Below are 10,506 nucleotides of genomic sequence, written 5' to 3'. Positions count from 1 at the left end.
AGTAACGCTGGCATGGAAGACCTCTACGGGCATTTGGGGAGTGTTCCGAGGCCTCTCTACCGCCTTCCCCTGCACCCCGGGCGTCCCGCGGCGGCAGGCTCCCGCCCCACAGCCCTCCCGGCCGTCGGAAACCCCACGCCGGACACCTTGCCAGGTGCTGCAGCCTCCGGGTGCCCGCAGCTGGTGCAGGAGGCCGCCCCGCCCACAGAGAGCGCCGAGAGGCCACCTGGGCAGGAGGGCGTGGCGGGGGCGGGGCCGCGGGGCTCCGGGAGGCCCGGGAGCCTGGGGCCGAGGGCGCCGCGGGTGCAGCGGGCCGGAGAGAGCCGAGGTGCCGGCGGCGGGGAGTCGAGTGTGGAGGTGAGCGCCCCTCGGTGGCAGGGACCTCTGCCCCCTGCCGCCTCCCTCTTGGGGCTGTTTCCAATCCTCGTTCCCGTCCAGGGCCCCAACCCCAGCGCCGTGCGAGAGAGGAGAGGATCCCTTGGCAGAGGTGAGGGTGGCATAGGGTGGCTTGTGATACCCTGCCTGGCGGGTGGGACCAGAGGAAGCCTCGCCTTGGGACAAAGCTGTATTTTTTTTAAAAATGTTTTTCTTTTCATTTCAAATGTGAAAGGCAGAGAGAGAGAGAGAGAGAGATACAGAGAGAGAGAGAGAGAGAGAGAGAGAGAGATCGATCCTGTCTTCTGGTCTACCTCCCAAATGCCTGCGGTAGCCCAGGCTGGATCAGGAACTCCATTTGTGTTTCCCACTTGGCTTGCAGCCATCCAAGTGCCTGAGCCATCACCTGTTGCCTCCCAGGGTGCACATTAGCAGGAAGCTGGAGTCGGGGTTGAGCTGGGACTGGAACCCAGGCACTGGGAATGGGATGGGGCATCTTAACAGCTGAGCCAAATGCTCGCCCCCTGGATTCCCTCCCGACAGGTGCACCTCTTCCCCTGGGCACACCCTGTGCCTACGCTCCCACCTCTCCCTCTGAAAGGGGAAACAAAGGCCGTCAGAGTGGGGTGTGGAAATCCCAGAAAGTCACTGAGCTGCTCAAAAGACCTTGAGCACCCTGCACCTGCACCAGCTAGTGCAGCCTGGCCAGGACTCCAGGGGAAATAAGAGTATTAATGGCACTTAAGGGGAGGTGTGTGGGGGGACTACCTGTGAAGATAATCGCCTAGTGTCTGTGCCCCTCTGAAACCGAATTGGGAGGACATTGTGTAAGGGGTGAGGGTGGGTGTGGGACGGTGTGGTTGGGTTCATTGATTGGCTTGGGGGTGAGTGCTGACCCAGGAAGGCTGCTTAGGCTATGCTGGGTAGGAACTGATGGTGGCAGCTGCTCCCAGCTGTGGGTTAGCTGGGCAGTTACCTAGTGTTTGAAACACATGCATCCAGCCAGGGCCTTACTCCAGCGACTTCTAGACAGTGTTGCTGAGCGTTGTCCTGTCTGGATGTCAAGTTAATCTGTAACGCTGGGTTCTTGCTCAGTGCCTGGAAGAGGGCCTTGGTGATTCCTGCATGAGCCCAGGTGTGGCTCGCCACCTCGGAGCAGTCAAGTTCTTGCCAGATGTGGGTTGATGACTTTTCTCAGTGCCGGCCTGAGCTCTGGAAAGCTGCTCCAGCATCTCCCAGGCCCCTTGACTCCCTGCACCCTTGTTCTCGAGCGCATAGAACAGTGGCCAGGAACTTCCCGGTATGCCACATGCAGGCAGTTGGAAGGAAAGCAGGGCCCTGGAGGAAGCTCTGTGGAGTTACATGCTATGCCTTCAGTTGCTGGATTGAGAGGGAGGTGGGGGGTGGGGGCGGGGAGGGGTGTCCCAGAGGAGGAGCTCAGGCCAAAGCTGATTACCAAGTGCTACAAAAATAATCCATATTTTAACAATCAGGATGCTCCCTGCATATCAGCCTGATGGGCACTTCCAGCCCAAACGATGGCACAAGCCACCCCCTTGGCCATAGGTGGCTCTAGATTCTGCTGTCAGAATGCAAACCACCCCTGCCAGGCCTGCAGCTCTCTTCCTGAACAGGGAAGCCTCTGCCAGGGAGGGTGTGTCCAGCACAGAGCCTTCTTTGTTGACTGTTATGTGTCAGGAAGTTTGGTTCTGCCAAATGTCGAAATCAAAACAGTCTACGCAAGCATTCAGCCTTGGATAGCAAGAAAACCCTGGAATGTCCAGTGGTAACACGAATCCAGATGTGATTGTTTTACTCTTGATTTTGTGGAAAACAATGCAGATTGGGTGGATCCAAAACTTTAATCAGATCTCTGAAGCTTCGGTGGTTTCCAGTCCTGGTTTCATAGTTCCCTAATGTGTCAGCCACATCCTATAAGGTGCTCAGCTCTATGGGACAAACACAGGCATGAGACACGGTTCCTGCTATTTGAAGCTTCCCGGTGCAGGTGGCAAGACAAAGCTAGCAGCACAATTAGAAGCATGATTTAGTGTAGAGGCTGTGGCGTCACCTGCTGGCTCTGAGGACAGCCAGTACGGGCTACGAAAGGCAGAGCAGGCTTCCAGCAGCTGGTTGGTCTTGAGCTTGGTTTATTTATTTATTTATTTTAATATGTATTTGAAAGGCAGAGTTACAGAGAGGCAGAGGGAGAAAGAGAGAGAGAGAGAGAGAGAGAGCCACAATGGATGGAGCTGAGCAGATCTGAAGCCAGGAGCCAGGAACTTCTTCCGGGTCTCCCACTTGGGTGCTGGGGCCCAAGCACTTGAGCCAATCTTCCACCGCTTTCCCAGGCCATAGCAGAGAGCTGGATTGGAAGAGGAGCAGCCAGGACTAGAACCGGCACCCTTATGGGATGCCGGCACTGTAGGCAGCAGCTTTACCTGCTTCACCACAGCTCGGACCCTGTGATTGATATGGAAATGACAATCGGAGACAGGCCCAGGCAGAGGGAAGGCAGCCTGAGGACAACACGACACTGGGAAGAAGCGACACTGGGAAGAAGCGAAGGCACTTGCTGCCCACGAGCTGTGGCCCAGGTTCCTGCCTCCCTTCCGGCACTGGCAGCTGCTATCTTAGTGCACCTGACCATGCCACCTTCCCACAGCATCTGACCACGTGTTCTGTGCTTTCCTCTTTCTCTTTGCATTGCCCTCCTTGTGCCCAGAAGCTCTGCCAGGAATCCTCTCCATTTTTAAGAAGCATCTCCAATGGCATCTTCTCCAGGGATGATATCCTGGATGGCTCCACTTCTGCTTCAAGCAGAATCGGCGGGTTCCTCCTCTGTCCCCCAGTGCTCCTCGCAGGAAACTGTACTCTTACCACCTTGGCCATAGGAATTGAGGAGTCTTTGCCCCTCTCACAGAGGAAGGGTTGTGTCCCATTCATCCAGGGATCCCCTGAGCCACAGCTGGTGTACGACACCTAGGAGGCATTTGGTAAATGATTCTTAATTGAAATTCAGCCTCGTGTGGGAAATAGTAAAGCTCCCCATGTATGTGGAGCAGAAGGCATGGGTTGTGTAGTCATTGGATCAACCAGATGGAGCCAATTCCTAGCAGCCTTGAGGAGTCTGAGTTTAAGGCCATGGTAGTGCTCAAAGCCCTTAGCACCTTCTTCTGTGCCCAGATGGAATTCTAGAATCTTTTTTTTTTTTTTTTTGACAGGCAGAGTGGATAGTGAGAAACAGAGAGAAAGGTCTTCCTTTTTGCCGTTGGTTCACCCTCCAATGGCCGCTGCGGCCAGCGCATCGTGCTGATCCGAAGACAGGAGCCAGGTGCTTCTCCTGGTCTCCCATGTGGGTGCAGGGCCCAAGGACTTGGGCCATAGCAGAGAGCTGGCCTGGAAGAGGGGCAACCGGGATAGAATCCGGCCCCCCAACTGGGATTAGAACCCAGTGTGCCGGCGCCGCAAGGCAGAGGATTAGCCTGTTAAGCCACGGCGCCAGCCATGAATTCTAGAATCTTCTGGATCCAGCCCCAGCAATTCCTCTCCAGCCCCATCTTGAATGCACACTTTGTCTTTCCGAGCCATCCAGCACCAGGCAACACCCAGCTGGGGCTTTTTCCTCCCCTTTGCCTGGGCTGGGCAGCAGCCTCTCCTCCTGAGAGGTGAGCTCTCTTTAAAGACAGAGCTAGAAACATTTGGAGGGAGAAAAAAATGGGATTTGGTTCTTTAAAGAGAGACAAGGACAAGATTGGCTTCCTGCCTGGAGGCAAATATCTCATGGGGCAGATCCCCAGCCCAGGGAGAGGTCCACTTTACACGCCTCTGAATGTTGTGCAAAACTTTTTGTTCCCAGAAAGATTTTCGAAATTCAAAATACTATTAAGTCATTTGGGGACATATTGAGTCTGAAGCTGTAAGAGGACATTCAGATCGGGATGTTCTTTAGTTACAGAAACACACACCTTGAGTACAGGTAAGCTCGGGGCCAGAGAGAGGCCTCGGGAGTGTAGTGGGATGGCCCGACTTATGAGGGTGAACAAGCGAAACTCAGAGACAGGGTCTAGGGAAAGCCTGCAGCCACGTAGGTGGGAGAATGAAGAGGAACTTGTGAGAAAGAGAGTGGCAGAAAGACAGGGAGAAATCTAGGGAACCAGAGGAGGAGATATTGCAAGAAAAATAAGTAGTGAACCCTTTCTGGTCCCTTAAAAAGGCAGGGCTTCAAAAATGAGGAGAGAGGGAGAGGGAGAGGGAGAGGGAGAGGGAGAGAGAGAGAGAGAGAGAGAAGCTTCAGGCTAGAGCACCTCCAGGGAAAGCAGACCTCAAGGGGTTAAAAAGAGTGGTTAATGAGCCCTGGGAACCTTGGGTGGAGTCTTTAGACTTCTGTTTGAGGAATTTGACCACGAAAGAAAAGCCAGATTACTTCTTAGAAAGCAGGGAGGAGTGCCTGGGTCCGGACAAGATTGTGTGTTTGAAGGCAGGGGGGCTGGAGCCCGTGTACACCAAAGGGGTCTGGACAAGTGCCCCCTCCACACTGCTTAGATTCCACGAGACCTCCTCGCCTTCCCACCACCCCCTGCCGCTCCGGAGACCTTTCCCTTTGGAGAATTTCCAGGCCTGGCATTGCTCAATCCAAGGACAGGATGTCACAACACGGAAATGACTGGTTCTCATTGTTAGTAAAATGGCGCAGTCTTATCTATGGTGCCATCTACACCCTGACACCATCCTAAGCTCTAGCCCCTACCGCCATTGCTCCAACCACCAGTGTCAGCTCCACCCCCATCCTAATGGGATTCACTGCTTCTACTTCCGCCCCTCCCCACCCTGCAAAGTTTTAAGAGGGCCTGTTCCTCCTTCTCCCTCTTTCCCTTCTTTGCCCCTTCCCTCTGGTCTGTCGGGTTTCCCCCAATAAACCCTTTCCCTTACTCCGGTGTTAGGTGTGTTTTCTGGCGGCCTTACACGCATCTCTCTCAAATACCCACAAGCTCGCCTTTGTCTCCTGGTGGTGCTGACCAGATGTTTTGTCCTCTACTGAGCAAAAATTAGTAACACAGTACTAATAGCAAGCACATAAATAGCACCAGCTCTGAGCCATGCACTATTTTTAGTGCCTATGAAGGTAAATGGTAAACCAGGATTCAAACTCACTGTGTCTGGCTTCAGGGTCCATGTGCTTAAACCACTGCACCCAATACATGACAGCAAGCTAGAACTTGGGGTTCACATTCATGTTCCTGGCACTAGGACAGGATTCATGGTATTGATGCTCCGGACAACATGGCTTCTCCAAGGTGACCAAACCAGTTGTCTGTCCAGACCCAGCTTCATTGTGGGTTGAAGCAGCTTTAGTAGTCCATAAACAACAGTCAGCAGGTAATCCGCCACGCACAAGGTGTTCAAGGGACACGAAGCCAGGAGCTCCAGCTCTCGTGGCCTCTTCACAGTCACCGCCTTTTACCACTCTTGTCTCAAGCTCCTGCCCCTGGCTGCTCTCGGCTGCTTCCCCTCCAGCCCTCGCCCTCCTGTTTCCTCCAAGCCTTTGCTTCCACCCGCCAGCCCCCACTTCTCCCTGCACCTCTTGGCACAGCCTCTGAGTCCTCAGCCTAAGGCTCTGTTTGGAAATCAAAGCCAGGAGAACCTGCAGCTGCTTGTGGGTACTTGCCCTGGGGCAATGACTGGGGCTGGGCAGGGCAAGGAGGAAATATACAGAAGAGAAAACCAAGCTTTCTAATCTCAAAAATACTATCTAGCCACAGACGCCATACCCTCTGAGAGAAACCTTAAGGAAGAAAAATGTCAGATAAAAAAATGGCCAGGATCTATGTGGACCCACTTTTATTGGTACAGTTTAATAACATTACTTATTATAGATTATTGTATATTTTCAAGCGCTGGAACAAGCTCTCAGATTTGTCAAAATGGAGACGAGAGTTCTGCTCCAGAGAGAACTGCCATGTCTGAGCTGTCACGACAGTCAGCAAGTCTCCTTGGGTGATTTCGGAGTCAACAAGGGTGTGATGGTCCTTCCACGGGAGACTCGCTATTCTACATGGGCAGAAATTGAGGCCAGGGAGGGTGAAACCTGTGCAGGGTGCCCAGATGGTGGCTGAAGGAGGACCCAGAGCCAGACCCCCCCTCGCAGCCCACTGCCCTTTGCCATAACCTCACCCATCTTGGAAGTTGCCACCACCAGCAAGCTGGAGCCAAGTCACTCGCTGACCCCTTGGGTGGACTCAGAGCAGAACACGGCTGGCCGGGCAGCCTGTCCAGGCAGAATCCACAGGCACTGAACCTCCTTGCCTCCCCCCACCCCGGAAGCCGGCAGGTGGTGGGGACGTGGGTTTCCCAGGCTCCATCAGTGAAGTCCTTGTTGCTGCCCACCCTGTAGTCTCAGGCGTCCTTGTTCCCGCCTGCCTGCCTCCCCAGTCTCCCCTGGGGCTCCCCTTGCACCAGGATGTGTCTCCAGTCACAGGACGGACTTGCTTGGATCGGCTTCCACTTGGAGTCTTTGCTGGCCCGGCACAGGCAGCGACAGACTCCCCGGGGCGGTTCTGGAGTGTCGACCCTCTACGCAGAACCCATCACCGCTTCAGTGCGGGTCTGCTGCCCGCAGCCCTGCCGCACGCCCCAACCGCTCCTCATTTACGGCTCCATCCAGATGCTTTCTCGGCTCCTAGCAGTGTCTGTGCCTTTCAGGGGACGCCTGATGGGACGCGGCAGCTCTCAGCTGCTCCAGCCTCCTGCTCGTGCAGCTACCTTCCTTCCTAGCTGGGCCCACCAACACTCCAGGTTTAACTGAGCTGCCTTCCGGGAGGCCGACAGAAACCTGCCATGCTCATTTTCTGGCACGGTCTGACCCTGACCCTGAAGACTGGGAGGGAGGATGAGTCCCTAGGGATTTCGAGCGCGCTGTGCTAGCTGTCGGATTTAAATAACCACTCGGACGAAAGATCCGGTTCGCCCAGATGCTTTAAAACTGTGCCCAAGGATTTACAAAGGCAGGCAGAAGGGAAGCCACCCTGACCCTAATCTTAGCCCTAACCCTAACCCAAGTAGGCGCCAACATACCCCCCCCCCCATATCAGCGCCTTTGGGTACTGCTGTGTTGGTTTGGGGGGCGCTGGGGACCACCACCCGAGGTCGTAAAGAGAACCAACACGTGTTTGCGCAATTTCCTTCTGGTGCCAAAAAGAGAAACATCAGGTCAACCCCAGGGTATTGAGAAATCTCATTTCGCTGTTCCGCTTCGATGAGTTCTGAAAGACAGGCTTTTGCCCGGCGGGGCGGTGGGAGACTGATGGCCGCCTGCTGGGACCCTGCCAGGGACCCCGACCCGCGGGGGGGCTCCGCTCTGCGCCCCGGCGGCCCCAGCGCGCAGAAGCCGGCACTGCCGCTGGTTCACAGGTGGCGAGACAGGCGCTCAGAGAGGGGCAGCCCTTGCCCGGGCTCACACAGCCAGGCACAAACTTTAGTTGCCATTTCCAGCTCTCAAACACGCTCCATTAACGCAGGCAGCAAGAATTTCCCGGAGCTCAGCTCAGCTCAGCGCCGCCCTGCACCGCTCCGCCCGCAGCGGTTCCGCCCTTCGCGCGCCCCCTGCTGGTTGGCAGGAGGAGCGCCCGTCCTGGACCACAGAAACTGGTCCCAAACTCTGCTTTGATTAGCTGGGAGTGAAACATTACTCACACGCGCCTCTCCTGCGTCCCACTTTGGGACGGAGAATTGATGGTGAACGTACTGACGTAGCCCCTTCCAGGAGGAAGAGGCAGCCCGGGGCGGGCCAGGAGAAAGCTGGCAGCAGGTGTCTGTGCCCCTGTGTGCTTGTTGGAAATGCAGACCCTCAGGTCCTGTCCCCAGACACACAGATGAAGCAGAAGTCGAATCTGCATTCCCAGGGGGCTCCCTAGGGGCCATTGGGGTGTAATGTGAGAGATTTTGCTCAAAGATGACAATGACAGCCATGCTGGTGGCTTTATTCCAGTCCTACCTCTGTACTAGGGTGGCTTCCCAAGGGTCCTGGTCATTGCAGGCTCGGTCCCTGGGGGAGTGGGTGGAACCTTTGAGAGGTGGGCCAGGTGCCAGGTCTTTAGGCATTGTGAACGGTTTTCATGGACTTCTTGCTCTTGGCAGTTCCCAGCAGAGGGCTGTCAGGAAAGCTAGCGTGGACCCCACCCCCCACCCCCCGCAGTTCATGGTTTCTGCTCCTGATTCTAGATGCCGCGGCTGGCTTGCTCCGGCCATCACTATCTGCCATGCTGGAACACCGGGCAAAGAACTGAGCTTGCACCAGCACCACACCCTTCAGCCTGCACAATTGTGAGCTGAATAAATGCTTTCCCTTCATAAAATGAGCTGCCTCAGGCATGTTAGCACAGTGCACCGCTGACTACCACATGCCATGCACTGATACACGTGACGCTGCCTCTCCGAGCACTGGTTTAATCTCCCATAGCATGCCGTGAGTCAGCCCCTTGGCCTGCAAGACTCTCATCCCAGCCCTGAGACTCGTCCGTACCCGTGCCTCCTCGTATAGCCCTCGTCCACCTGGCTGAGCTCCTTGGAAACCTCACACCCCAGTGGCGACTGCAGCTCTGTTGGTCCCTAGGAGCCCGGGAGACCCTTGGTCAGCAAGTTCCCTGCCCCCTGGAGAATAGATGCGAAAGAGCTCTCCTTGTCCTTGTCTGAGAGCCCACAGGAGCCAGCGGCCCACAGAAAGCTCTGGAACTGGACTGCTGGGTCCCAGGGGAAAACTTCCTCTCCACTACAGTGATTCATTTTCCCCCTCACAGAGAAGAAAGATCCTGTTCGGACTGGGTGGCTTAGATATCCTACATATCCACCCTCTGGACAAGAGTCTGCGCCAGGGATTGATTTCTTTGTTTCTTTTTAAAAGTTTTACTGATTTTTAAATGCTCAAAAAGCAGAGCGAGAGAGAGCGAGAGAGAGAGAGAGAGAGAGAGAGGGAAACAGATGTCTTCCATCCACTGGTTCATTTCCCCAAATGCCCTCATCAGCCACAGCTGGCCAGGCCAAAGCCAGGAGCCTGGAAATCTGTCCACGTGGGTGACAGGGACCAAGAACCTAAGCCATTATCTACTGCCTCCCAAGGTGCGCATGAGCAGGAAGCTGGAGCAGAAGCGGAGCAGGGCTCAAACCCAGGCCTCCTGAGTGGCACACAGGCGTCCCAAGCAGCATCTTTCCCACTGTGCCAAGCACCCACTGCTGGGCCAGGGATGTCTGAAGATTCCTTCAGCACTGGTGTTCTCTGTGCCTTGATGAGCAAAACAGCCCCAATCTTTTCCAGTTACAGTTCTATTTCCTGGTGATACATCCAATGTGTGTCAGCTCTTCCACAAGGAAAAACGCATATGGGCGAGAAAAACATCTAAGTAATGTTTTCTGTTCCTCTCTTGGAATCAGCTTTCCTGTTCTCCCTTAGGCAAACAGAAGCCCTTTCTCCTGATTCACCAAATACACACACACACATGCACACACACACTCATCATGGTGAACAGATGCGGTAGTCTTAGAAGCTGAAGTTGTTAAACCACCAGGGGACCCCCTGCCCCTAGACTAAGAATGCATCAGAGGGTCTGGTGTTAGGGTGAGGGGTGGGAGGTGCTCCTGATGAGAACATATCTTCTGTCAAATAGTAACGAGGAGAATATTGCTGGGGCGCGGAAGGTGTGCTAAGTACTGCAGAGAATCCTGTGTGAATCCAGTGGAACCCTGCCCTCGGGATTCGTCATCTGATGGGGCTGGCTTAACGCAATCCAAACGCTCCGATGGAGATGTAGCCAGAATGTCAAGGGAGGGAGTTAAAGTGCACCTGCAGAAACGTGCGGGCGGCTCCACGGGAGAGCTGGCCTCCGAGGCAGCCGCTGAAGGGCAGGCTGCAATGGGATAAGCAGAGGAGACGTGTGCTGCATGCCAAGCCCGAGGAGCAGCCCCCTCAGAACTGGGATGGAAGCCGAGCGCAGAGAACGGCACTTCTGTTTGGAGCGCAAGGCAGTGATGGGAGGCCAGGTGGAGGGTGGCCTGAGCTCCCCTTCTGTGAGATGAGAGGGCTCAAGCACAAGGGTCCTCCTTAGTCAGTCATCCCAGAATTAGGCTTTAGTCCTTGAT

The 10,506-nt window shown here is 55.1% G+C and overlaps 1 protein-coding gene across 4 annotated transcripts in view; it reads left to right on the top strand.

The window, feature by feature from the left end:
- The first annotated feature begins 274 nt into the window (after nt 1-274).
- Nucleotides 275-10,506, top strand: part of TLR5 (toll like receptor 5) — a 33,576-nt gene continuing 23,344 nt past the window's right edge. For 2 of the 4 annotated variants that reach the window (XR_009867923.1, XM_062210431.1), the window contains exon 1: nt 315-487. The gene's annotated coding sequence lies outside the window, so the exon portion shown is untranslated. Of the gene's footprint in view, nt 488-10,506 lie in introns of all 4 variants that reach the window. The other 2 variants (XM_062210430.1, XM_062210432.1) reach the window with 2 other exon arrangements.

The sequence above is a fragment of the Lepus europaeus genome, chromosome 14, assembly GCF_033115175.1.
Source record: "Lepus europaeus isolate LE1 chromosome 14, mLepTim1.pri, whole genome shotgun sequence".
NCBI classification, from domain to species: Eukaryota; Metazoa; Chordata; class Mammalia; order Lagomorpha; family Leporidae; genus Lepus; species Lepus europaeus.
Note: the sequence above shows the minus strand (reverse complement) of the source record. Positions and strands in the feature narration are given on the sequence as shown.